At 41.7% G+C, this 23445-nt stretch overlaps 1 protein-coding gene and 1 long non-coding RNA gene across 9 annotated transcripts in view; one reads left to right on the forward strand and one right to left on the reverse strand.

Annotated features, from left to right (window-relative positions):
• The window catches only part of TRMT9B (tRNA methyltransferase 9B (putative)), a 50875-nt gene extending 29009 nt beyond the window's left edge, over positions 1-21866 (reverse strand). For 4 of the 7 annotated variants that reach the window (XM_074353582.1, XM_045515438.2, XM_045515436.2 and 1 more), the window contains exon 1: positions 20974-21562. The gene's annotated coding sequence lies outside the window, so the exon portion shown is untranslated. Of the gene's footprint in view, positions 1-20973; positions 21563-21613 lie in introns of those variants that run through there. The other 3 variants (XM_074353580.1, XM_074353581.1, XM_074353579.1) reach the window with 2 other exon arrangements.
• LOC123616382 (uncharacterized) overlaps positions 1-23445 on the forward strand; it is a 166446-nt gene that overhangs the window by 45232 nt on the left and 97769 nt on the right. For both annotated transcript variants that reach the window (XR_012502485.1, XR_012502484.1), the window contains exon 4: positions 8404-8545. This is a non-coding gene — a long non-coding RNA (uncharacterized LOC123616382). The remainder of the gene's footprint in view (positions 1-8403; positions 8546-23445) is intronic.

Here is a 23445-nt window from a genome sequence, read left to right on the forward strand (position 1 = left end):
TTCCCTCTGCGATACAGTAGAAACTTGTTTATCTATTTTGTATATAGTAGTTAGTATCTGCAGATTTCAAACTCCCAGTTTATCCCTTCCCACCCTCTTTACCCTCTGGTAACCATAAGTTTGTTCTCTGTGTCTGTGAGTCTGTTCTGTTCTATAAGTAAGTTCAGTTGTGTGTGTTTTTTTTTAAGCTTCCACATATAAGTGGTATCATATGGTATGTTTCTTTCTCTTACTGGCTTACTTCACTTAGTATGATGATCTCCAAGTCCATCCATGTTGCTGCAGATGGCATTATTTTACCCTTTTTAATGGCTGGGTAGTATTCCATTGTATATATACACCACATAGATGGTGCTGTAGCTCACCATCGGAGGGAATGCATCCAAGAGAAGGGTTCAGATTTGGACATACTGTTTCTGGGATGTCTGAAGGACAACAGAGTAAGATGGACATGAAGCTCAGGAGAGCAGGCTGGGCTACAGATCATTTATTTTATCCTAGGACTTGGCAGTGAGGGCCATGGGAGTGAATTAAATTAAGAGCTTGTGCAGAGCAAGAAAAAAAATGAGGTTAGAAAACCAGGGATCACCAATAGTCAACCCCCATGCATGTTAAAATTAGAGGAGAAGTTGGCCATGTGCTGTTAGAGGTCTACCATAATTAAGTTTAATTCAGGAAATACTGACTGAGAACCACTAGGCGTATTGCTGTGCTAGCTATGAGAAGAATGAAAGGTGAAGGGTGATTCAGAACAAAACGAGAGTAACACGGAATAACAGCTGGACGACAAGAGTAAGGAGCAAGCGTATGATTTATTGATAGGAAAGCAGAGGCAGCAGGCAACGTCAGCTTCTGTAATTTGGGGTGATGCTTTCACTGAGTCTTACTCTCTCTAAATAATGAGGCAAGTAAAACAGGATGCTGTTCTAACTAATATTCCCTACACTACACAGAACCCCTTAATGATACACCAGGGAGATTACAGTAGAAATGGTAGGAAGAGAAGCAGCGGGCATTTCTGATAGAAATCCTATGAGCAGAACAAACTCAGGGCTTTAAAACAACAAAATGCATAACCCTGGGAGAGTGTGACCCTCCTAGTAATCCCAGCAGGGACCAGAACGTTACCCTGGAGTATGTTGAAAGAAACTGGACAAAACGAGGGGAGGTTATTTTAGGGGAAAGAGATCAAATAGTCCCAAAGAATACTTGGTTTTCTCTAAAATTTTCAAAGACTACGTGTCTAATTTGACTTCATGTAGAAGTAGCATATTATCTCCAGAATCTCAATAAAGGAAATGAAGGTGGTAACATCGGGGTGAGGAGTGTGTGTCTATGTGACTGGAGGTCCCAGGAGGAGAATACAAAACAGGAGGAAATAAAAAAAGCACAGTATCGATTATGAGATCTGTTATCAAAGGTCTTTCCTCCGCAGGCAACGACTAGGCCCTGTTCACTGTAACTCTGCTGCAATTCATTTTGATTTTGTAGATTAGAGAATGCCAGGGGGAAAAAAAAAGGTAAATCAAATACGAGATTTAAGAAAAATGAAAATATAACATGCAGCTTCCCCCTGGTATTGGCTGCTGGTGTCAGTTTGACAAAACCATCTCTCAGGCTGTGTTTAAAATCAAGGTCACAGGATCCCTGGAGCAGCAGCTTGGAAGAAGATGGTTCCGGTATCACAAAAGGCAGGATCAGGAGAGAAACAGAACATTGCCCATCCTCCTTCCTCTTAGGAAAGAAGATTTTGGCAGGTTGAGTGACCAGGAATCTCACATTTTATTGTCAAGTGATTATTCCAGAAGGAGCTTTTACCTGAAGCCCATGGCAGTCAACCATAAAACTATAAATCACACGGTGATTCTTCTAAGAATGGGATCAAGGGGAGAGATGCAAGGAAGAATTATGTGTTAGTGCTTTTCATAAAATATGTTTACAATACAGTTGACCCAAAAGAAGCACTCACGGGATTATTACTGGACAAAAAATCAGATTGTATACGTGAGGTTTTAGGAAGAGAGTTTGTAAGCAAAATAGGGTAGAATCTGAGCTGTCAAGTATCTTATCCTTTAGATTCCTCCTCTGATTCATTTCTCTTTTGTCTCACTGTCCCCTCACCCCCACCCCACTGCCCAGCCTGAGCTTAAGCCCTCCCCTGGTAATCCAAGACTTCCCACTCTTGTGGGTTTCACAAGACCTGAAAAGTCTCAAAGGGACACTTGGAGAATCAGAGGGACTAGCTGATTCTTCCCTTGAAGGCTAGCACACACACACATTATTTAAAACCTGTTATTTACTGTCCCCATTATTGAATGGATAGTTTACCCCCACAGAAGTTGGGAGGTCATCATTTTGAACTGAAGAAGTCCTTCAAAATTAAAATTTTGCTTCATGAAAATTTACTCTACCTTTAAAATTTTTCTCATTTTACTACGGATTGATGAAACCACTGTCACAAACCAACAATGGAATAAAGACTGGGTTTTGGGGACCAGATTAGTACAGTGGTTTCCAAACCTACCAACCTCGCTGCCTTCACAGCTCTGTGCCCTGAAGTTCATCCTCCACACAGTCATCACAGGGGTGTCTTGCCACCTGTCTGGAGACTTAAAGAGAAAGTCCAAGTATCTTAGCGTGTCATAAAGCCCTCCATGACCTGACCGCAGCCAACCCTCCAGCATGGTGCCTTATTATGTCCCAGCCCCAACTCCATGCCCTCGGCCCCACAGTGCTCCTCAGCATAGCCAGTACTCAAACTGCTTGTTACAGCAAGATAAGAACTTTGCACAGAAGGTAAATCAGTGGTTGCTTCTTTCATTGAGAAACTCTTGCTGTGATCAGGGAAAAAGGAGTCAGCTTAGTGACTTAGCTGAATTACATTCAGGCCCAAGCTTCTCATCTAGTGTCACTGCTTTACCTTTGTGACTTGCGATTCTCTGAATGCTTATACGTTTGAGGTCTTCATGCTTTTTCCTCATCCCTTCCCTCTGCCTGGAATTAACCTTTCTTCCCTAGCCCACCTGACAGGCATAGTTATCTCTGAACGTTCAGCTTGGGTCACATTCTCTGCGGTGTCTTTCCTATCCCCAGCTTGGATTCGCTGCCTTGTGCTCCCTTGTCTTCCCTGTGTTACACAGAAACACATCAGTACTCGTGTTCTGGAGGCCTCTGTCTTGCTTACTTGGCTTGCCTCACATCCAGCTGCATTTTTTATTGGCGACAGCCTCTAGTGTGCGGCGCTGGTGAGAGGCAGGGAGGTTCTCCTGCCCCTGTCACCAGGTGGGAATGGGGTGTTAGTTTGTTGGGGCTGCCGTAACAAAGTACCACACACTTGGGGGCTTAAACAACAGAAATATATTTTCTCACAGTTCTGGAGGCTGGCAGTCCAAGCTCAAAGTGTCGGTGGGGTTGGTTCATTCTGCGGGCCATGAAAGCAGGACCTGTTCCAGGCCCCTCTCCTTGGCGGGTGGATGGCCGTCTTCTCCCTGTGTCTTTATATCCGCTTCCTTCAATGTGTCTATGTCCAGATTTCCTCTGAGAAGGACACCAGTCATATTGGATTAGGGCCCACCCTAGTGGACTCATGTTAACTTAGTTGTGTTTTGAAAGACTGAGTCTCCAGGTAACAGTCAAATTCTGAAGTACTGAGGGTTAGGACTTCAACACATGAATTTGGGGGGAACACAGCTCAGTCCAAAACAGATGGTATGGGGGGTTGAAGGGCAGCCCCTCCAAAAAAGGTGAGTCCTTATCATAACCTCTGGAACTTGTGAATGTGAACTTATTTGGAAAGAGCCTTTTGCAGATGTAATTTAAGTTACGGATCTTGAGATGATCATCCCCGTGACTTGGCTGTGGTCTGATGAGATTCGGTCTTTGTGTGGGAGAGGTGGGTGGAGTGGGAGTTAAGAACGTGGCTCTGAAGCCCTAATTCTCAAAGTCCAGTTTTAGCGCTGCCACTGTCTCGCCCCATCATGGAACAGGTTTGTTCCTAAAGTCTTGGATGGTTTTTTGACTTGAGCTTTTGCCCAACCTACACTGGTATCTAATTTAACTGATCAAAGATTTCGGGGCCTTGTATATATCTTTAGAGAATCACTTCGGAGAGAAAACAAACACAAAGAATGATTTACCTAGTGTCCTAGAGTGAAGCAGTGTTTGAACATGAAACGCACAGAACATTTCTGCTTCTCAACCCATTTTTGTGTGTGTGTACTGTGAAAATGTTTATTTTCATACTACCTAGAATTTTGTAACTTATGCTTCCCCTACCTCCAGAGTATTAACCATGGGTGTTTGTACAGGTGATGAACACTACCTAGTCCTAAAATGCCTTTGGATTATGATCTCATAATATAAAAATTGAAAGAGATACTGTAAAATGTAAACAAATCAATGAAGGTATCGTAAAGTCTGCCTTTTGCTGTTCTGATCTGGAGAAATGAGGCATTAGCCCTCAGCCATGCGCCTCCCACTGGGCCGACTGCTGGGCACACAGGCTCTGCCCATCTCCACCTGCTCGCATGTTGCAGAAGCCTAGTGCTCTCTCATCTCCTGCTGCACCTCGTTCCTACCTTCGGAGGGTGGATGGTATTCATTCGCATGAGCCATCCAACTCTTGCGTTAGTCTGGAAAGCCCTATGCTAAATAGACACGTACTAAACTCAGATTTTAGAGCAATTTTGATAAAATCCTGGGTCCTAACTGAACATTAGAAATAGCTGAAAATAATTGAAATTATTTTCAATAAATAATACCAAGGTATTATTTGTTTTAATCACTTTTAGGGAGATATTTCTAATACTACGTATTTTTATATCTTTCTACATAACATAGGGGCTAATTATGACAGAGTATTAGAGGGCAGCCATGCTCTCCGCGGCCTGACAGTGTCTGCATTTACACTAAATGGCACTAGGTTTTGAGGACATCTTGACCATTTCTCTACCCTGCTGTGTTGTGGGCAGTCAGTTTTCACTCTGTTTCCAGAAATCTCTTCCACTTTCCAATTTGCTGCTCTTAGTTGCCTTGGGGCTTAAAAGAGATGAGACCACTAAATCTGTTGGAAGCCCACCTGAAATACGAAGAAAAAGACATTTGGGTCATCAGAGGGGTCAGCTTTGAATGAACAAGTTTGGTGACATCTGTCCTGATGGCTCTCAAGTTTTGTTGGTTCTGGGTCATGATCTGGATGCTGGAAAAGGCTTGCTGGACTGGTGACCTCCTGCTAAGTCCTGGAGTACCAGTCCTCTGATTGACAGCCTTTGGGTTTTCAGCCTGAGCTCCTCCCTGGCCCCATCTTCTTGCTGTGTGTTCGCTTCAGCGCTGGTTCTGTTGCATTTGTGCTGAGCTCCTTCCTGACAGCTCAGATCGTGTCATTCCCTCCACTGTCTGCAGCAGCGCACACTTATAGAAACCAGCGCGGGGGCAGGGCTGGAACGTTTACATCACACACTGAGGCTTTCAATTCAGAGTAAGTGCCACGATTATTATGAAAGCTGCACAGAAAGGAGGAAATGCACCAGTTGGAAAAAAAAAAAAGTGGTCTAATCTGCAGGCAGCTTGCATTGTATTTTATAAGAATATGTTTGACATTTTAAGCTTCCCCGTGACAATAAATTGCACTTCTCCGAGGAGCAAGAGTTATTAAGTCTGTGCCTAGAATAAACCAGACTGTTTTTGAAAGTTTAATTTTTTTCAATTTTCGTGCTCCGTTTGATGACAGCGTTTATTTCTTCAGCAATAAGCCTATAATGATACACTGTCTATTATTTCTAATTTAAAACTATAAATACCATTTTTTAACCTTCAGAGTTTCATCATAATCTACTTAAAAAAACAAATTAAAAACAGTTCCAATCCTACCTTATACATTAAATAAGACATTAAATAAGATTTAACATAAAGTGCCGACTGCAAGGTGGAAATATTTTTGATGACGGCTATGTAACACCTAATGGAATCCAGGATGCCATGTTCAGGGAGGGACTCAATGTTTGTGTTGCCCCCGAAATTCACATGTGGAAGCTCTAACCCTCAGTGTGGCTGTATTTGGAGATCGGGCCTATAAGGAGGTAATTAAGGTTAATTGAATTCATCAAGGTAGGGCTCAGATCCGACAGGATTAATGTCCTTAGAAGAAATGCCAGACAGCTCTCTCTCTCTGCTGCCACACAGAAGAGAAAGGTCACATGAAGACACAGTGAGAAGGTGGCCGTCTGCAAGCCAGGAAGAAGGGGGCCCTCAGCAGAAACCAGAGTGGCTGAAACCTTGTGCTGGAACTTCCAGCCTCCGGAGCTCGTGAGAAAACAAATTTCTGTTGTTTAAGCCACCCAGTTTTTGGTTCTTTGTTCTGTCTGCCCGTGCTGACGAAGACCCCATCTCTTTTGTAATATGCACAATTATTTCACCAAGAAAGGCGATGATGATATGTTGTTGACTGTAAGATGTACCCAATTCCAGTGATGTTGAAATGTTAAATGTTAAAAAATGAAGATGACAGTGTTTTGATAAACAGTTTTTAAAAAACAACCAAAAAAGTACAATAATGACTAGAGTTTTGGGGTTTTTTTTTTTAAAGTTTTTTCCTTAGAAACGCCAATCAAAAGTCTACTTCCGTCGGCAGATCTTTGTTTCATGGTCTCCTCAATTGTTAGCAAGTGGGAAATTGCACAGCTTGTACATGAGAAAATGAGGGTCAAAAATGGGCAAATAGATATAAAACCAAAGCTTAAGCTTTTATTGTTTATATTGGGAATTTAACTCACTTTCCCCAGAAAGCTGAAGACATTGACGAAATAGTACCTTATCAGACTAACTCTGTTCCTGCTTCACTAAGAAAATGTACATTTCTTCAGTTTCCCTACTTCTGCCCCATGGTCTTGTGCACCCCTGTGTTTCGGATCATCAGACGTCTTTCCAAGGCTAGCACATCTCCTCCACTGAGCTCGTCTTTCCTCAGACATTGGCCTCTTCTCACATTGCACTGTTAGTCTCCCCCCAGGGCCTCCTCTCCTCAGCCCCCAGAGGTCCAGAGCTCCCTCTCCCTGGAGAAAAACTACGGTTGAATTCCACAGGAGGGTCATTCTACTGGCCCCTCTGGGACTGACCATTCGCACGTGGACCAGAATGGATTCTTCCTGAAGCCACTGGTCATCCAGCAAACAAGAAGCCTCAAACAGCTACCGTGCTGCCCAAGGGAAGGAGTCAGGATGCTGAGGGAGGCTTGGAAGGAAGTGGCTGTAGGCTCCACAGGCAGAGGGAACAGCTCCAGGTAGGGGTGGTTGGGCCAAGGAAACCATCAGCTGTATGGAATGACATTTAAGCTTTATGTCAGAGTAAGTGAAAACTCAGGCCACTGGTGTAATTTGTAAATACTTGAGAACCAACTAGTAAATAAAAGAAATTTATAGAATTAGTTTCTAAAGGACTAAGGACTGGAATCCACATGCACTGATGCTACAAGCCTGGAGGCCCACCATGCCATGCTGTAGTCTAGTTTAAATAAACAGATCCTGGAAAACAGGCTTTAACTAGGGTAGTCACAGCTTTAACTAAATTACTTGGTACACAAAGTATTCAATAACCTGGATAAATGCTTTAATGATTACTGTTAACCTGTAATAAAAATTGCCATGTCAAAATATAACCTAGTTTTCCTCCATGTTTTAAATTATTCAGTTATTCTTCAGACAGTTCCTGTTTTAATGGATGAATCATTATACACAGAGCACCGGGAATCATTCAAAACACAAAATTGTGTGGTTAAAAGTTTGTAACTTGACAATTGAGTCAACAGGGCATATCCTGCCTGCAGCACAGCCATCCAGGTTTAACTGCACAAATGGTGGGATTTCTAGTAGCTTCTGCCTTTCAAAACATTCACAACCATCCTAAAGTGATATGTTATACATGAAACCATGAATGTATACCGAAATACATCATCTTAATGAGCAGAAAAAGCTTCTGTACGCACATATTGCCAATGCCTTTCAAAGGGTCTGAATTCTAACACGTAGACTAGACAGATTATCAGTTAAAAGATCGTAAATTACTTTAAAACCATCTGGCTCTACATTCCATTTGCGGGTCTCTACGTGTATCGCATACATATGGGTGTACACGTGCATCTCTATAGCTTTTTTAAGGAAATGACAGATGGTCTGGCCCAATTTTTCCTGGTCATGTAGGAAATATAACATTCTTTGCTAGCAAAACCAGACGAGGTAGGTCTGCGTTTCTGCCAACTCAATGCAAAGCCTCAAGAGTTTCCTGCAGAGGAAAGCCAGCTTGGAGAGTCCAGTCAGTGTCTGCAGGAGGAAAAATTAATGATAGGAGGTTGGAGGGCCTTGATGACGAATGTCCTTACAGCTTCAAGACCAACATTTTCTCTGGTTTCAGGCCTGTTTGTCAGTGGATTGTGTGGGCTCTGACTGAAGACTTTAATCGATGTGGAACTGGATGGCAAGGAGGTAGTTTGCTCCCAAGTCTGAGTGCATCTTCCTCACCTGCTAAGAGCTTGGGTGAAGTTTCTGCACCTAAGGTAAGTGCAGCTTGTTAAATGTTTTAGCTGGGATTAGAATGACTGAACTGCTCTCATTTATTAATTTCCATGAATTAAGGGAGCCATATCCCTACCACCTGACATGCCATCACCTGGACCCCCAAAGCGAACGTTATCTACATTTTCTACTTTAGCACATGAAGTGCCTGTTAATTAAAAAAATATATTTAGGTAATTTTTAAATTAACATCTTGCACTGATGTGGAACATTGGTTACAAGTGGTGAAGTAATATTCATACATTATTATTAATAAGTGTCCCTAGTAATATAGTAGAGTGCACAGTTTGCATTCTATAGTTGCGTGGGGTTTGCCAAATGCAAAATGTCATGAATCTACAATTACCCACATATGCAGAATAGTTTCACTGCCCTAAAAATCCCCTGTGCCCTCTTCTTCATCTCCTCTTCCCCTCAAAACCCCCAAGCAACTACTGATCTTTTTACTGTCTCTGTAGTTTTGCCTTTCCAGATGTCATATAATTGGGATTTAGCCTTTTCAGACTGGTTTATTGACTTATCAATTCTGCATTTAAGCTTCCTCCATGCCTTTCTGTGGCTCCATAGGTATTTTCATCACAGAATAATATTCCACAGACAGTTTGTTTATGCATTCACCTACTGAAGGACATCTTGGTTATCTGCAAATTTGAGATGTTTGTGTTATAAATGTTTATCCAGGTACAGGTTTTCGTGTGGACTTGCTGTTAATTTTTCAGTCCTCACCGGTACAGGCGTAGTCTAACTGGAGGAGACTTGTGGACACTGTTCATTTTCAGCACCCATACGATGTTCCCTTAGGTTCCACTTTTCTCAATGCTCTGTAACACCTGTTGGGCTCTCAGCTATCACTTCTGATTGGCAGATAACCTCTGTAGATGTGTTTTCTGGAGCTCAGTTACTACTAAGTTATGAGATGATCAAGATTCCTTTGTTGATGCCATAGAAGGTTGATACCTGCTTGAGACTCAGAGGAAGAAATTCCCATCCAGCGAATGCAGCCATTCCTGATTTGTGCCAGGCATGTCAGCGTTACTTTCCAGGGCTAGAAATTCCCCATGGAAATAAAATTACCTAAAGTTTCAAATGAAGGGTCATATTGTAGTGCTTCTGTTTCCATAAAGGGATTATGTAGGTTGAGATCAGATGCACCAGTGGTCTTGACATTGCTGTCTGCTTCCATAGCCAAAGGAAGACTGTTCTTCCTGTATGTGGAAGATCCACGTTCCGCAGCAGCTCTTATCCTTTCATCTCAAACCAGCAGATGGTTGTTGGTTCCGCTGCCTGTTTCTGGGAAGTTCATGATCCCCTGTCCCCTGTGTTATGTTTTTGGTTACATGGACCAGTTCTGTTCAGTCTCATGCTATTGATCCATAGTTCTTTGTGTTGCTGGAGGCTGTTCACTTGAATCTTGCTGGAGGCACATCGCATTCCAGATGTCAGCCCTTTGCACTTAGAAACATCTGTGGTCAATGCATTACAGTAGTTGTGACAAAAAAGTTAGCTTCCTCTCTTGTGTGAGGATGGAATTTGAGACTCTGGGTGCTTTTTTCAGCAGGCAGCTTCTCTAGATTATCTGCACTTCCTCTTTCTGATGACTTTTGCAGAGGCATAGCTGGAGTCCAGCCTGACAGAGTATTATGTCGAAGAATTATGACCGGAGAGGAAATGGTGTTCTTTTTTTCCCTCCATTTTTAGCTTCTTCATTTAAAAATCAATATGGTGGGTTACCTACCCAAAAGAATTGAATGCAAGGGCTCATAGAGAGATTCGCACACCCATGTTCATAGCAGCATTATTAAGAGTTGCCAAAGGTAGAAGCAACTCAGGTGTCCATTTAGGAATGAATAGATGAACCGAATGTGTATCTACATACAGAAGAATAGTGTTCAGCCTTAAAAAGAAAGGAAACTCTGATACGTGCTACAACATGGTTGAACCTTAAGGACATTTTGCTACAAGAAATAAGCCAGTCACAAAAGGACAGATACTGTATGATTCTACTAAAATAAGGTACCTAGAATAGTCAAATCCAGAGACAGGAAGTAGAAATGGTGGTTGCCAGGAGCTGGGAGGAGAAGTGAATGGGGAGTTACTGTTTAATAGGTACAGTTCCAGCTTTGCAAGATGATAAACGTTCTGGAGATGAATGATGATGATGGGTTGCACAACAGTGTGCACGTACTTAATGCCACTGAGCTATACACTTAAAAATGGTTAAAATGGTAAGTTATGTATATTTCACCACAGTTTTAAAAAATCAGTATTGCAATTAATGCAATAATGCCACACAACTAGTGCCTTATTCTTGGGAGACCACAAGTCCTCGGTTGCTGGGACAGTCCCCACTTGTGCTTCTTTTTCCCAGGGCAACCATTAATGCAGGCAGACCTCAGAGATACTGCAGGTTTGGTTCCAGACCACCACAACAAAGCGAACACTGCAATAAAGTGAATCACATGAATTTTTTGGTTTCCCAAAACAATAAAAGTTATATTTACACATACTGTAGTCTATTAAGTGTACAGTAATAGCATTATGTTTTAAAAATGTACATGCCTTAATTTAAAAATACCTGAATGCTAAAAAATGCAAACCATCACCTGAGCCTTCAGTGAGTCTTAATCTTTTTGCAACTGTAACATCAAAGATCATAGATCACAGATCACCATGGCAAACATAATAATAATATAAAAGTTTGAAATATTGTGAGAATTACCAAAATGTGACACAAAGGCACAAAGTGAACAAATGCTATGAGAAAAATTACATTGATAGACTTGCTCAATGCAGGGCTGCCATAAACCTTCAATTTGTAAAAAAAATTAAACAAAACACAGTATCAGCAGTAAAACAAGGTCTGCCTGTAGTGCCCCCTCACTCTCAAAAGTGTCCCAGATTGAACAATAAGTCGCATGATCACCCTGGATCTAGTTTGTAATTGCATAAATCACTGCATTCCCATCGTCATTGACAAATGTCTTAACATCTAGAATGTGCCTGCATTTTCTCGAATTACTCTGATTATAAATTATATGTCCTATAGAACATTATGGGTTCTGGTCTTTTTATTTTTTTAACTTAAAACAACAGCCATTTATTTGCTCACAGTTCTATTGGTTTGACCTTTGGCATAACATGGCTGTTTTCTGCTCAGAATATGACAGGACCGAAATCAAGATATCAGCCTGGCTGAGCTGTCATCTAGAGGTTCTGGGGTAAAATCTGCTTCCAAGCCAATTCTTGGAATTGAGTTCAATTTCCTGTGGTCATAGGACTGAAATCCCTGATCTAACTGTGGTCCCACTTTCCCTCCTGCCACCATGAGCATTTAAAAAAAATTACTGATTACTTTCTGAACATTGACTAAAGTAGCAAAAGCTGTCCTCTCTTCTTACAAACTCCTTATTTCTTTAAACACTAAAACCCTCTAACTTCTGTGTTTTTTTTAATTGAGGTAACACTGGCTTAGAACATTATATAAATTTCACGTGTACAGCACTATATTTTGACTTCTATATATGCTACAACGTGTTCACCACTAAAAATTTAGTTTCTATCTATCACTATGTAGTTGGTCCTTTTACCCATTTGGCACTCCCCACATCCCATAACCAATACTCTGTTCTCTGTGTCTGTGTTTTTATTCTTTTGGTTTGTTCGTTTATTTTGTGAACATAAAGTATTCCACATAGGAGTGAAGTTATACAGTATTTGTCTTTCTCTGTCTAACTTATTTTACTTACCATAATACCTGCAAGATACATTCATGTTGTAGCAAATGGCAAGATTTCATCTTTTTATGGCTGAATAATATTCCATTGTGTACATAAATCACATCTTTTTTATCCATTCATCCATCAGTGGGCACTTAGTTTGTTTACATATCTTGGCTATTGTAAATAATACTGCAGTGAACATGTGGGTGTATTTATCTTTTTGAATTAACATTTTTGTTTCTTCAGACAGATGCCCAGGAGTGGAATTGCTGGGTCATATGGTGGTTCTATTCTTAATTTTTTTAGGAAACTTCATAATGTTACCATAGTGGCTGCACCAATTTATATTCCCACCAGCAGTATATGAGGGCTCCCTTTTCTCCACATACTTTCCAATATTTGTTATTTCTTGTCTTTTTGATAACAGCCATTCTAAAGAGCGTGAGATGATATCTCATTCTGGCTTTGATTTGAATTTCACTAATAATTAGTGATGTTGGATATCTTTTCATGTGTCTATTGGCCATCTGTCTGTTTTCTCTGGAAAAATATGTATTCAGCTCCCTACCCATGTTTTAATTGGGTTGTTTGTTTTTTGGGTTTTTTTGATTTGTATAAGTCCTTTATATATTTTAGATATTAACCCCTTATTGGATATATGATTTGCAAATGTCTTCTCCCATTTGGTAGGTTGTCTTTTCATTTTGTTAATTGTTTCCTTTTGCAGTGAAGAGGCTTTTTAGTTTGATGTAGTCCCATTTGTTTAATTTTGTTTTTGTTTCTCTTCCTGATGAGACATATCCAGAAAGATACTGCTAAGACTAATGTCAAAGAGCATACTGCCTGTGTTTTCTTCCAGGAGTTTTATGGTTTCAGGTCTTACATTGAAGTCTTTAATCCATTTTGAGTTGATACTTGTGTAGTATATAAGATAATAATCTAGTTTGATTCTTTGGCATGTGGCTGTCCAATTTTCCCAAGAACGTTTATTGAAGAGATTATCCTTTCTCCGTTGTATGTTCTTTGCTCCTTTGCCATAAATTAATTGTCCATATATGTGTGGGTTTATTTCTGGTCTCTCAGTTCTGGTCCACTGATCTGTGTGTCTGTTTTTTTCTGCCAATGACATGCTGTTTTGATTACTATGGTTTTGTAGTATAATTTTAAACCAGGGAATGTGATACCTCTAGCTTTGTTCTTTTTTCTCAGGATTGGCTATTTGGGGTCTTTTGTGGCTCCATACAAATTTTAGGATTTTTTTGTTTTATTTCTGTGAAAAATATTGTTGGAATTTTGATAGGGATTGCACTTAATCTGTAAATTTGTTTTAGGTAATATGGACATTTTAACAATGTTAATTTTTCCACTCCATGAGAATGGAATATCTTTCAATTCCTTTGTGTCTCCTTCGAGTTTTTCCCAAAATGTCTTAATAGTTGTCAGTGTACAGGTCTTTCACTTTCTTGGTTAAAAATGTCTTATAGTTGTCAGTGTACAAATCTTTCACTTTCTTGGTTAAATTTCACTTTCCTAGGTAAGTTATTCTTGTGGTTGTGAATGTAAATGGGATTGTTTTTATAATTTCTCTTTCTGCTAATCTGTTGTTAGTGTACAGAAATGCAACAGATTTTTATATATTGACTTTATACCCTACAACTTTACTTCTAATAGTTTATTATGTCTGATAGTTTTTGTTGGGGTCAATAGGGTTTTCTACATATAAAAATCATGTTATCTGCAAATATTGACAGTTCTTCCTTTCCAATTTGGATACTTTTATTTCTTTTTTCTGCCTAATTGCTCTGGCTAGGACTTCCAGTACTACATAGAATAAGAGTGGTGAAAATGAGCATATTTGTCTCATTCCTCATCTTAGAAGAATAGCTTTCAGTTCTTCACTGCTGAGTATAATGTTAGCTGTGGATTTGTGATATAGAGCCTTTATTATTGTTGAGGTATATTCCTTCTATATGCATTTTATTGAAAGTTTTTATCATAAAGGGTGTTTAATCTTGTCAGATGCTTTTTATGCATGTACTGAGATATCATACGGTTTTTATCTATCATATTGTTAATGTCCTGTATCGTGTTGATTGGTTTGCCAGTGTTGAACCATCCTTGCATCCCTGAAATAAATCCCCCTTGATCATGATGTATGATCTTTGTAATGTATTACTGTAGTCTTTGGTATAACCATCTAACTTTTGACAAGCTCACTTACTTTGATTTCTGTGGGTTAAAGGGAGCAGATAAAAGACATGGTCCTAGATAGTTGCCATTTTTGTGTCTCTCTTGGCTACTGTTTTGTTACAAAAATATCAGGAGATATTCCTTGAAGTCAGAAATATGTTGGTGGTTCAATTAACTCCACCTTTCACCTCACCATGAGAAAATACACCTCTTTCTCTTTGAGAAAGGCACTTTGTCCATACTCATGATAAGAGTACCATATTACTGTAACCCTTGATTACTGTCTCCCCCAGAGCATCAGTCTCCCAAAGATAGAGCCATGTATCTTTAGCACCTCATACCAGTCCTGGTACAGAAAGGTTCTTAATATCCACTTATTAAGTCAGTGAATAAACAAATCACTCAACAATGTTCAAACACTAGTCTTGCTTTGTTCTCCTCAAATTTTGCCTTAAAAAATATGCAATAACCCCATGCTCTCTCTACTCACATCCCCACTTCAATCTGGCACATCAGCAATCTAACCAGAGAGTGAGTTCAGATTTAGATATTCTACTACTTTATAATACTCTAAGCAAATCAAAAGATCATTTTGATTTTCAATCCATAAAAGGAGTTGTATCCTACAACTTGATCTGTAAGCTCCATGGTGTTGAGGACAAGAACTCATCATACTTATAACCCAGAGGGGGGAAAAATCCAGGTTTTTCTCTTGAATGTTTACTCAAATATGAATAAAACAGATAAACTTGGGGAGGGGAGGAAAGCTGGCATTAGGTCATTTATGTGTTAGTATAACGTAGAAAGATTAATACTACTTACTTTTCCTTACAGTTAATCAGATTAAGATTAGATTCAAACAGTTCCCTCCTGGGAATACACTTTCAGTGGGGTTTAGTTGGGGGTTCAGTATGGAAGAGAGTGGATGTGTCTTGAAGCTGCATTTACAAAGAAAGAGTACTGTTTTTATTTTGATGCGTTTATTTTTGGTGGCTTTGGGCAGAGTGGTTAACTGTTAGTGTCAGCATTGAACGCAAAAGAATATATTCATATTATAGTGTGATTTACTCCAGGCAACATGTATAATTCTGCATTTAAATGATCTCATCACCTACCAGAGAAGATAACTGAATGAACTCTCACCTTCTGAGACAAGGAAACCAATTAAAAACTCTATATGTAACAGACTGACAAATTCACTAAGTAATTCCATCTGTCTCAGCTACTTTTATCTCATTTCCTAGCTCCAAATATCAGAGGGCACATATAAAATGACTTCATTCAGTAATCAAGACTAATACCTAGATGTGCTAATGTAATTTCTGAGTACAAAGACATGATAATGTCTTACTTAGCAACTGTAAAGATCCAATCATATTTCCTTTAATAGTTTGAAAAAAAAATCTGACAAGCGCCAAAGTATGAAAGAGGTGATTAGAGTGAATTCAAGCATACTCTTATTTTAATCCCCAATTGACATGACATTTCTATCCCTAATCCTTAAAAGAAAAAAAAAAAAAAAAAAAAAGACCATTAAAGTTCCAGACCAAAGAAAGATTCAGCAGAAACACAGATGCACAAATAATTCATCTAATGAAAGAACCAGCCTGCCAGGAGCTATTATTTCTCTGATCAGACCCCAGTTCTTCCTTTACATTGCTATTCTTCAAGCAGATAGGCTATTTGGGACTTTGAAATGATTTAAAAATCATTTTTCCAATATTTTACTTTGATTCCTAAACCAAAACAAAGGAATATTATTTCACATTCAAATAGGACCACCATAGGCAGAGGTAGGTGCTTGGTAGTTTTTAGCTGTTTATTTGCTTGATGCTTTTTCCAGCAATTTCATCTGTAATGACTATAACAGCCATCTGTTTGACATGCAAATTGGTGAGCAACTGGTTCTTTTTTTGATTCTTACAATATATCATCTACCTGTTTTCAATGAAATATTCTAGCTAAGTCTCTGATGAAATACCTTTTTGATAAGCATTAGACATGGAGTGTCACTCAGCATTCACTGCAGTCTCCTTTAAGCGAGCCTTCCTCTATCTCTGAGGCTAGAAAGCCATTAACTACATTTCCCAGAGTCCCTTGCAGCTAGGATTCTGGGCACAGCTTGGGTACTGCCAGTGAGAGGAGCTGGATGAGAAGCGAGGTGGATGGTGTCTAAGGAAGATGTTTGCAAGCTTGTTTTTTGCTGTTGGTAACCATGTTCAGTTACTAGCTTCTTGTGTGGAGGGGCGCTCTGTAGCAGCTTCTCCAGTCCCTGGAGTGCTCTTGATGTCAGCAGCTCTGGTGGCCCTGACTCCCAGCCTCCAGACTTTGCCCATGATGAGGGCAACCCTGGGGGGCCGGTTCTCCCGTACTGTCTTGGGGTCATCTCTGGAGCTCAGCCTGCATCTTCTCCTCTCCCTTAAGTTGGAACCTTCTCACATTCTTTTTCATTACAGGTTATTACAAGTTATTGAGTGTAGTTCCCTGTGCTATGCAGTGGATCCTTATTGTTTATCTATTTTGTATATAGTAGTATATATCCACTAATCTCAAACTCCTAATTTGTCCCTCCCCTGCCCTTTCCCCTTTGGTAACCATAAGTTTGTTTTCTAAAAAAAATGTGAATTTCGTTTTCTCTTCATAGTTGTCTCCTTCATAAAAACTGTCAATGGCATGCATTACTTTTCAAACAAAATCCACACCACTTTTCTTAAAAAAAAAAGGTGGAACCTTCCCTTACAACCTTCCTGTGAGCATCCAATTCCCATGTTAAACCCCATTCCGCTCAGAGTAGCTAGGGTAGTTTCTATTATCTGCAATGTGACATTTTAAAAAAGAGAGAGAGAGAAGAGAAAGCTGAGTGCATTCATTGCACAAGACAGCAAGTCATGCCTGGGGAGAACCAGGAAAAGGAAACGGGTTGTGACCTACATGGTTACGCATTAAGGACCAGAAAGAAGTCCCAGGCTCCACTCTCCAGAACTACCCAAATCAGGACCAACACTCTTTAAGGCCTGAAGTTGAGGCCAAAGCATAATTATAAAGATTGAGAAATTATCATGGGGATCTTTGAAGAGAAAGAAAAAAAAAATGGCCAAGAGGGGCAAGAGGAAGGAAAAAGAGGGGAAGAGAGAAGAGAACAGGAAATAACAAATGGAATAAAACCACATGGATGATGACAAGGATCCCATGCCAGATTCCTCACATGACCTGGCCTGGACATTGGAGTGAACACAGCTCCCTGCACTGTCCTGCAGGGCTCATCGCAGCTTCGCAGAGCTGGGAGAGGGGTTCTCAAATACAGACTCAGAAAGCCTTTCCACACGGGAAATACAAGTGAAACTGCTTTTGAATCGATATATAGAGTCAAACTGGAGGAATATATATCTTATATTTTATTTCCAGCTAGCCTATAAATAGTCTCTCTTTATAGACAGTAGCTGGAAATACACAAACTATGTATTTTAAGCAAAAATCTGTTAGGTTTTAAAAAAGGAAATTAATTCAAATGGTTTTAAAGTCAGACAGTTAATAATGCAAAAAGCTGACAAACTAGTCAATTAGGGTAAATATGGGTTTAGGCTCCGAGCAGCTAAACAAAACAAAACAAAAAAGATTGGCACTATTCTTTTTATAATTCAATAGCGTAATCTATCAGAAAAAAAGCCTTAAGCTAGTATGTTTACACAAAACAATTAAGAGTTCTACAGAGATGTAACTCTTACCATCAAAGAAAAACAAACATGTCTCATGACCCGGGCCTACTGTCCCAGCCTCATTCACATACCACTGGCCCCTCGTCAAAGATACTTGTTCTCTCTACTGGCTCCCCGATCAGGGAACCCACGGCGTGTGCAGAGTCTCTGCAGGTGCTGTTCACTGGGCATTAAATGCTCTTCCTTCCTCCAAGACCTTCTTTCACAACCCCACTATCACTTCCTAAAGCAAGCATTGCTGACTCCCTCCCTCCACGGGTCAAATTCCCTGTCCCTGGTCAAATTCCCTGTCCCTGCCCATAACACTTCTCCCGCATAGCACTTAGCACAGTTGTAATTCCAGGGTTGCCTCTGTGTTATCAGCACACATGCTTCCAGGAGGGGTCAGGTCTGCTTTTCTTGCATCCGGAAGGCTTAGTAGCATGGTGCTTGCAGGGCCCTGGGGAGGCTGAACGATTGAAAAACTGCATGAATGTTATTGCTGCTTCAGCTCCAAAGTCCAAATACTCCATTTCTAAATATAGAGCTGTCCAGGGGAAAACTAGGGACTGCTATCATGTTATGAGGGAGATACTTCTAATGTCATTGACAGAAACTAGTTAATTAAAGGTTTAAATTTGATTTTAGAATTTCAGTGGATCATCTCTTTCCTCCCCCTGCTATCTCATCATTATCTCCACCATAGCCAACTTCTTTAACCTAGGTAAGCCAAACGGCCTGTCTAAGGGGAAGAAGATACAAGTTTGACAGTGTGAGCCTCTAGCTCCCCAAAACTCTGATTACTAAGAGTCTAGTGTGTCCTAGACTGTATACTGTAAGAGTAAACTAAGTGCACCAGGACGGGGAATGACACATTGACTCGAATATTCTACCATCAACCCCTCCACAGCCCCTGGGAGACGACATTTAAGTCAGCGTATTTCTCTTTCTTGTAAGACAGCTCACAATGTGCATTTTACCCCACTTACTCCATTTGTCCTGGCAACCACCTTAGGAAGTATAACTATTCCCATTTCATCGATGAGGAAGTGGCTCAGTACTGGGATTCACTCCAGGGGATGGAGCTCAGATTCCAAGTGAGAAGTTTCTCTGGATGAGACGTGAGTACCCAAAGTGAAAAGGGTCACTCTTTTTTGATACCTCTTAGCTAGAGGTCCCTGCTTTGTACTGTCTTGTGACATCAAGAGACAAGAACCACACAAAGTGTGGGACATTCAACTGATCATTAGCATCACCATACTGCCAGCTGGACCTGGGACCCAGCTATCCCAGAATCAGCCTCCATATTTAGTTCCTTTGGTCTGTCCTTAAATACATCCCCCTCTTATCATAATGTGTCTCAGATTTTGAAAACTAGTTCTCTAATGGTGCATATGAATTCTTTACAAGTGAAATACATACAGGTATTCACATATCCACCTATCAGAAATACTGTTAAGTATTAATATCTTCCTTATAGTCCTCTTACTCCCCAGTGAGAGTTGGTTTTAGGAGATGTACATACACAGGAGTTAAGATTTATTGGGAAAGCACCCCCCGCATCTGTTTTAAGGCAGGATAATCATGCAGACATAACATTTCCCATTTCCCATTCCCCTAGTAAGTAAACTTTTATTAAGACCTTTGAACTACCTTGGTGCTTTTGCTATATTAAGACATACACACAAAAGGACAAATTATTTCCAAAGAACATCATTACAGTAATTGAATCTTTCTAGAAATAGGGTTTCTTTTGATTTAAGAGAAGCGTCTTTAGAGAGCTCCCTTCTCAAATCTGACCAAATGCATTAATAAAGCAGTTCTCTGGAGCAGTTTCCTTAGTGAGGAGGTTGGTCCTTTCCAAGCTGTCAAGGTCCACTTTAAAAGAAGTTATGGGCAATCAGTGGCCATCAGGGAGTCGCTTTCGTTCTCTTCAAATGATCCTCCCCTCTGAGCTACTCTAAAGCATCCCTCACCATCCCTGGAGAGTCCTTTATACCACATTTTCTGTCAGGCATCAAGGACAGAAAAACCTACAATTCTCCCTTCCCAAACTTCAAAACAGATGAACCATTCTTTAGCCAGAAATGTCAAGGATTCTATATGCTAATGAGTTACATGAATAATAGTACTTTAGCTGCTGAAACGAGGGGTTAGAAGCCAACTGCCCCCTGTATTATTGCTAATAACCTTAACTTCAAAACGATACAGCTATATTCTAGCACTTCGCCCACAGGAAATGTTCAATGTACATTTAAATGCATACAGACTAACCGATATAAAAACTTTGTTCATAGATACTCACAACCTTACCCTTTTTCTACATAAAGCATGGCATTATAATATTGATCAGAAAGAACCCAGATAATACAAAAGGATACAGACAGGATGTATTAAACAAATCCTACCGTTCCGTCTTGATATTCCTTCTTAAACTGTGTTTTTGACACCAGCTTGGACTATCGCAATAAGTAATTTCAGATCAACTAAAAGATACTCTGACAAACTTTCTGGCTTCAAGTTATCTTAGTTCATCACCTCCTGCTAGTTAAAAAATAATTCCCAAGTGATAGCTTCTAAAGGGAAAGATACACGTGTTCTTCAGGAAAACACAAATTCATTTTCACGTTTAAACACTAAACATGTCCCCTGCAGCTCTGGGTTCTGATTTATCCTGTGTAATATCTGAAGCACACCCCGCAATCCCTTTCTGCACGCCAGGCTCGCCTGTTCGGATCACTTCTAAGTTTTCCAGGTAAACAGGTCACCCTCGGCGACTAGAACAGACGAAGAGCAGGCACTCACCCAGGAGGTCAGACCTGGGACGACGGCGCCCGAGAGCGCAGGAGGCGACCCGTCGCGCCCCCTCCTCCGGGTCCGCGGGGCGAGAGCAGGCACAGGGTCGGCGAAACTAGGGTGGAAGAGAGAGTTCCCGCCGCTCCCCTCCGCGGGCCATAGTCAACGCCACGGTCGCCGGCGCTGGCTGCAAGGTATGGGGGCGGGCAGCTCTATGGAACCGAATAGTTGCAAAGCAACCCCCCGAAGCCGGGGAGGAAAAGCTACCTTTGCATCAAAGCCGGGGGCTATACCGGGTGTAACTTCCACCCGGTGACCTACTTTAGAGTGTGAGAATGAAAGCGTTGGGGAAAAAAACAGACGGAGGGCGCGCAGAGGAGCGGGGCGCCAGGGATGCGCATGCCCGCGTGGGAGCGCGCCCGCGCGCCCTTGGTTCTTCCAAAAAGAAGTTGCAGCAAGGCCCCCGGAGGCCTCGGGGCCGCGGCCGGGCAGGCAGAGCCTAGGGGTAGCCCCTCCGCCAGCGCCTCCTCCCGCCGCGGCCGGAAAGCAAGCTTCCCGGAGCCTGGGGGCCTCCGGACGACAGCCCGCGGCCCCGGCAGCGCAGCTCCCCGCCCCCATCGTCGTCCCCGCCTCCCCAACCCGCCCTCACCTCTCAGGGCGGCGCTCGGGCCCCGGCAGTCCGGGGACGCGGGCCCGCGGCGCCTCGGGGCCAGGAGGGCGGCCAGCCTGGCAGGGGCGGCAGGCGCCGAGCGGAGCCCGGGGAGTGTCGCCTCCCTGCCTGGTCCCCTGGGAACGCCCCGCCCGAACGTGCCCGGGAAATGAGGCTCTGCTGCGCCCGCCCGGCCTGGGGATCGGGGTGACCTTGCTGCCTCCGCCCCGCGCTCTTCTGGTCGGTCCCTCCCGGCGTGGCCCGTCCTACGTGGAGAGGACGCCGAGGCGAGCACACCTGGAGCGCAGCAGTGCCGTACCTGGTTGACAACAGCGTGACGCTTTAGCGTGTCTTTTTTCATTTGATCTTGGCAACCACCTTCTGCCACAGAAAGTCCCCATTGGGCATATGGGGAAACCGAAGATCAAAAGGGTTAAGTCCCAGGTGCCATTGCTCAGACTCTTAAGATCTTTTCGTTCAAACAGCTTTCGTATTGATGTTAAGAGTTTTGCAAAACTAGACCCATCAAAGTAGCATCTTTCAGAAGAAAGGTTGGAAGTTAGGTTGGATATTTCTGCCGAAAACTGGACGCAGATTCCCCCTTCCCTCACCCTCCGCTTCTGTAACAATAGGGTTAACTACTTTCTGCCGGGTCCTTAGCCTGATCATCTTCAACTCCTATTATTAGCAGCTCAGCGATCTTCAGAGGCCTGATGTTTAAAAACATGCTCGTACCCAATATTGGAAAATGAACATGTTTAGTAACTGCTCGGCTGCCCTTTGTATCTGAGCCTGACGCTCCTGACTCCGTGGGGGGCGGGGTGGGGATCAGACTTCTTACTGAGTTGTAGTTCCAGGCGTAGTTTTTTGTGGGGACCCAACTATGTCTGATACAGACGCCGGCGATGTTACTTAAGGCTCTATGAAGAGGGCAGTGGAGATCAGCATATATATATAGTGTGTGAATCTGGAATGGTTTTCTAGTAGTGCCACAGTATATCGGGGTAGGGCAGGGAACCTTGGCTTGGGCATTTCTGTCTTACATGCCCAAAGATAATTAAGTTTCCTTTTTCTATAAACGTCTCCTTTTTGCATTTAAAAGGGAGAAAAATCTTGATCCTGATGATATGTGTTCTTGAGCTGAATGCCAGCCCACAGAAGCGCTACTGCTCATTTTTGTTTTCATTCAGTGGAGTTAGAGTTACAATATTTCCTACATATGTTCCTTGTTCTCTTCTAACTGTGCAATAGGAGACAAAGCACACCTAAGTAAGTATAGTACAGTGGCTGCACATAGTAGGTGCCTGATAAATACTTGTCCAGTGAATGAAATCGCAACAGAATGCGACAACTATGAAAGTACCCTGGCTTGAATTCCACTGGAAAACATGAGGGAAGTCAGTTACAGGTGATGTGGTCAGGGAAGGCATCCTGGAGGTGGTGACAAGTGCAGGATTTTGATATGGAGAATGGCAATTTGGCCCATTGGAAGTGAGAAAGTATGTTTGCTTTGCTTTCAAGATATGGCAGAGGCAGAGGTTCTCAACCTTTTGTAGCGATAGGTCCATGTGAGAATCTGATAGAAGTTTTGGAACTTTCCTATATCAAAAAAGAATGTAAAAATATTTGCATACATTTTCTGAGATTTCACAGACTAGCTGAAGCAGATCTGTGGAATCCCTAGAAGTCTGTGAACTTGAGTTACCATTTCCATGTTGGGAGGCAGGGAGAAAAATAGATTATTCTTTTCGAGGCCATTATAGTTCCATGGCATTTCCATGGCCAGTAACAGAATTTGGGTAATGGCTGAAGTATTGCAAAGAAAAGTGTGC

This window comes from Camelus bactrianus, chromosome 26, assembly GCF_048773025.1.
Source record: "Camelus bactrianus isolate YW-2024 breed Bactrian camel chromosome 26, ASM4877302v1, whole genome shotgun sequence".
NCBI classification, from domain to species: domain Eukaryota; kingdom Metazoa; phylum Chordata; class Mammalia; order Artiodactyla; family Camelidae; genus Camelus; species Camelus bactrianus.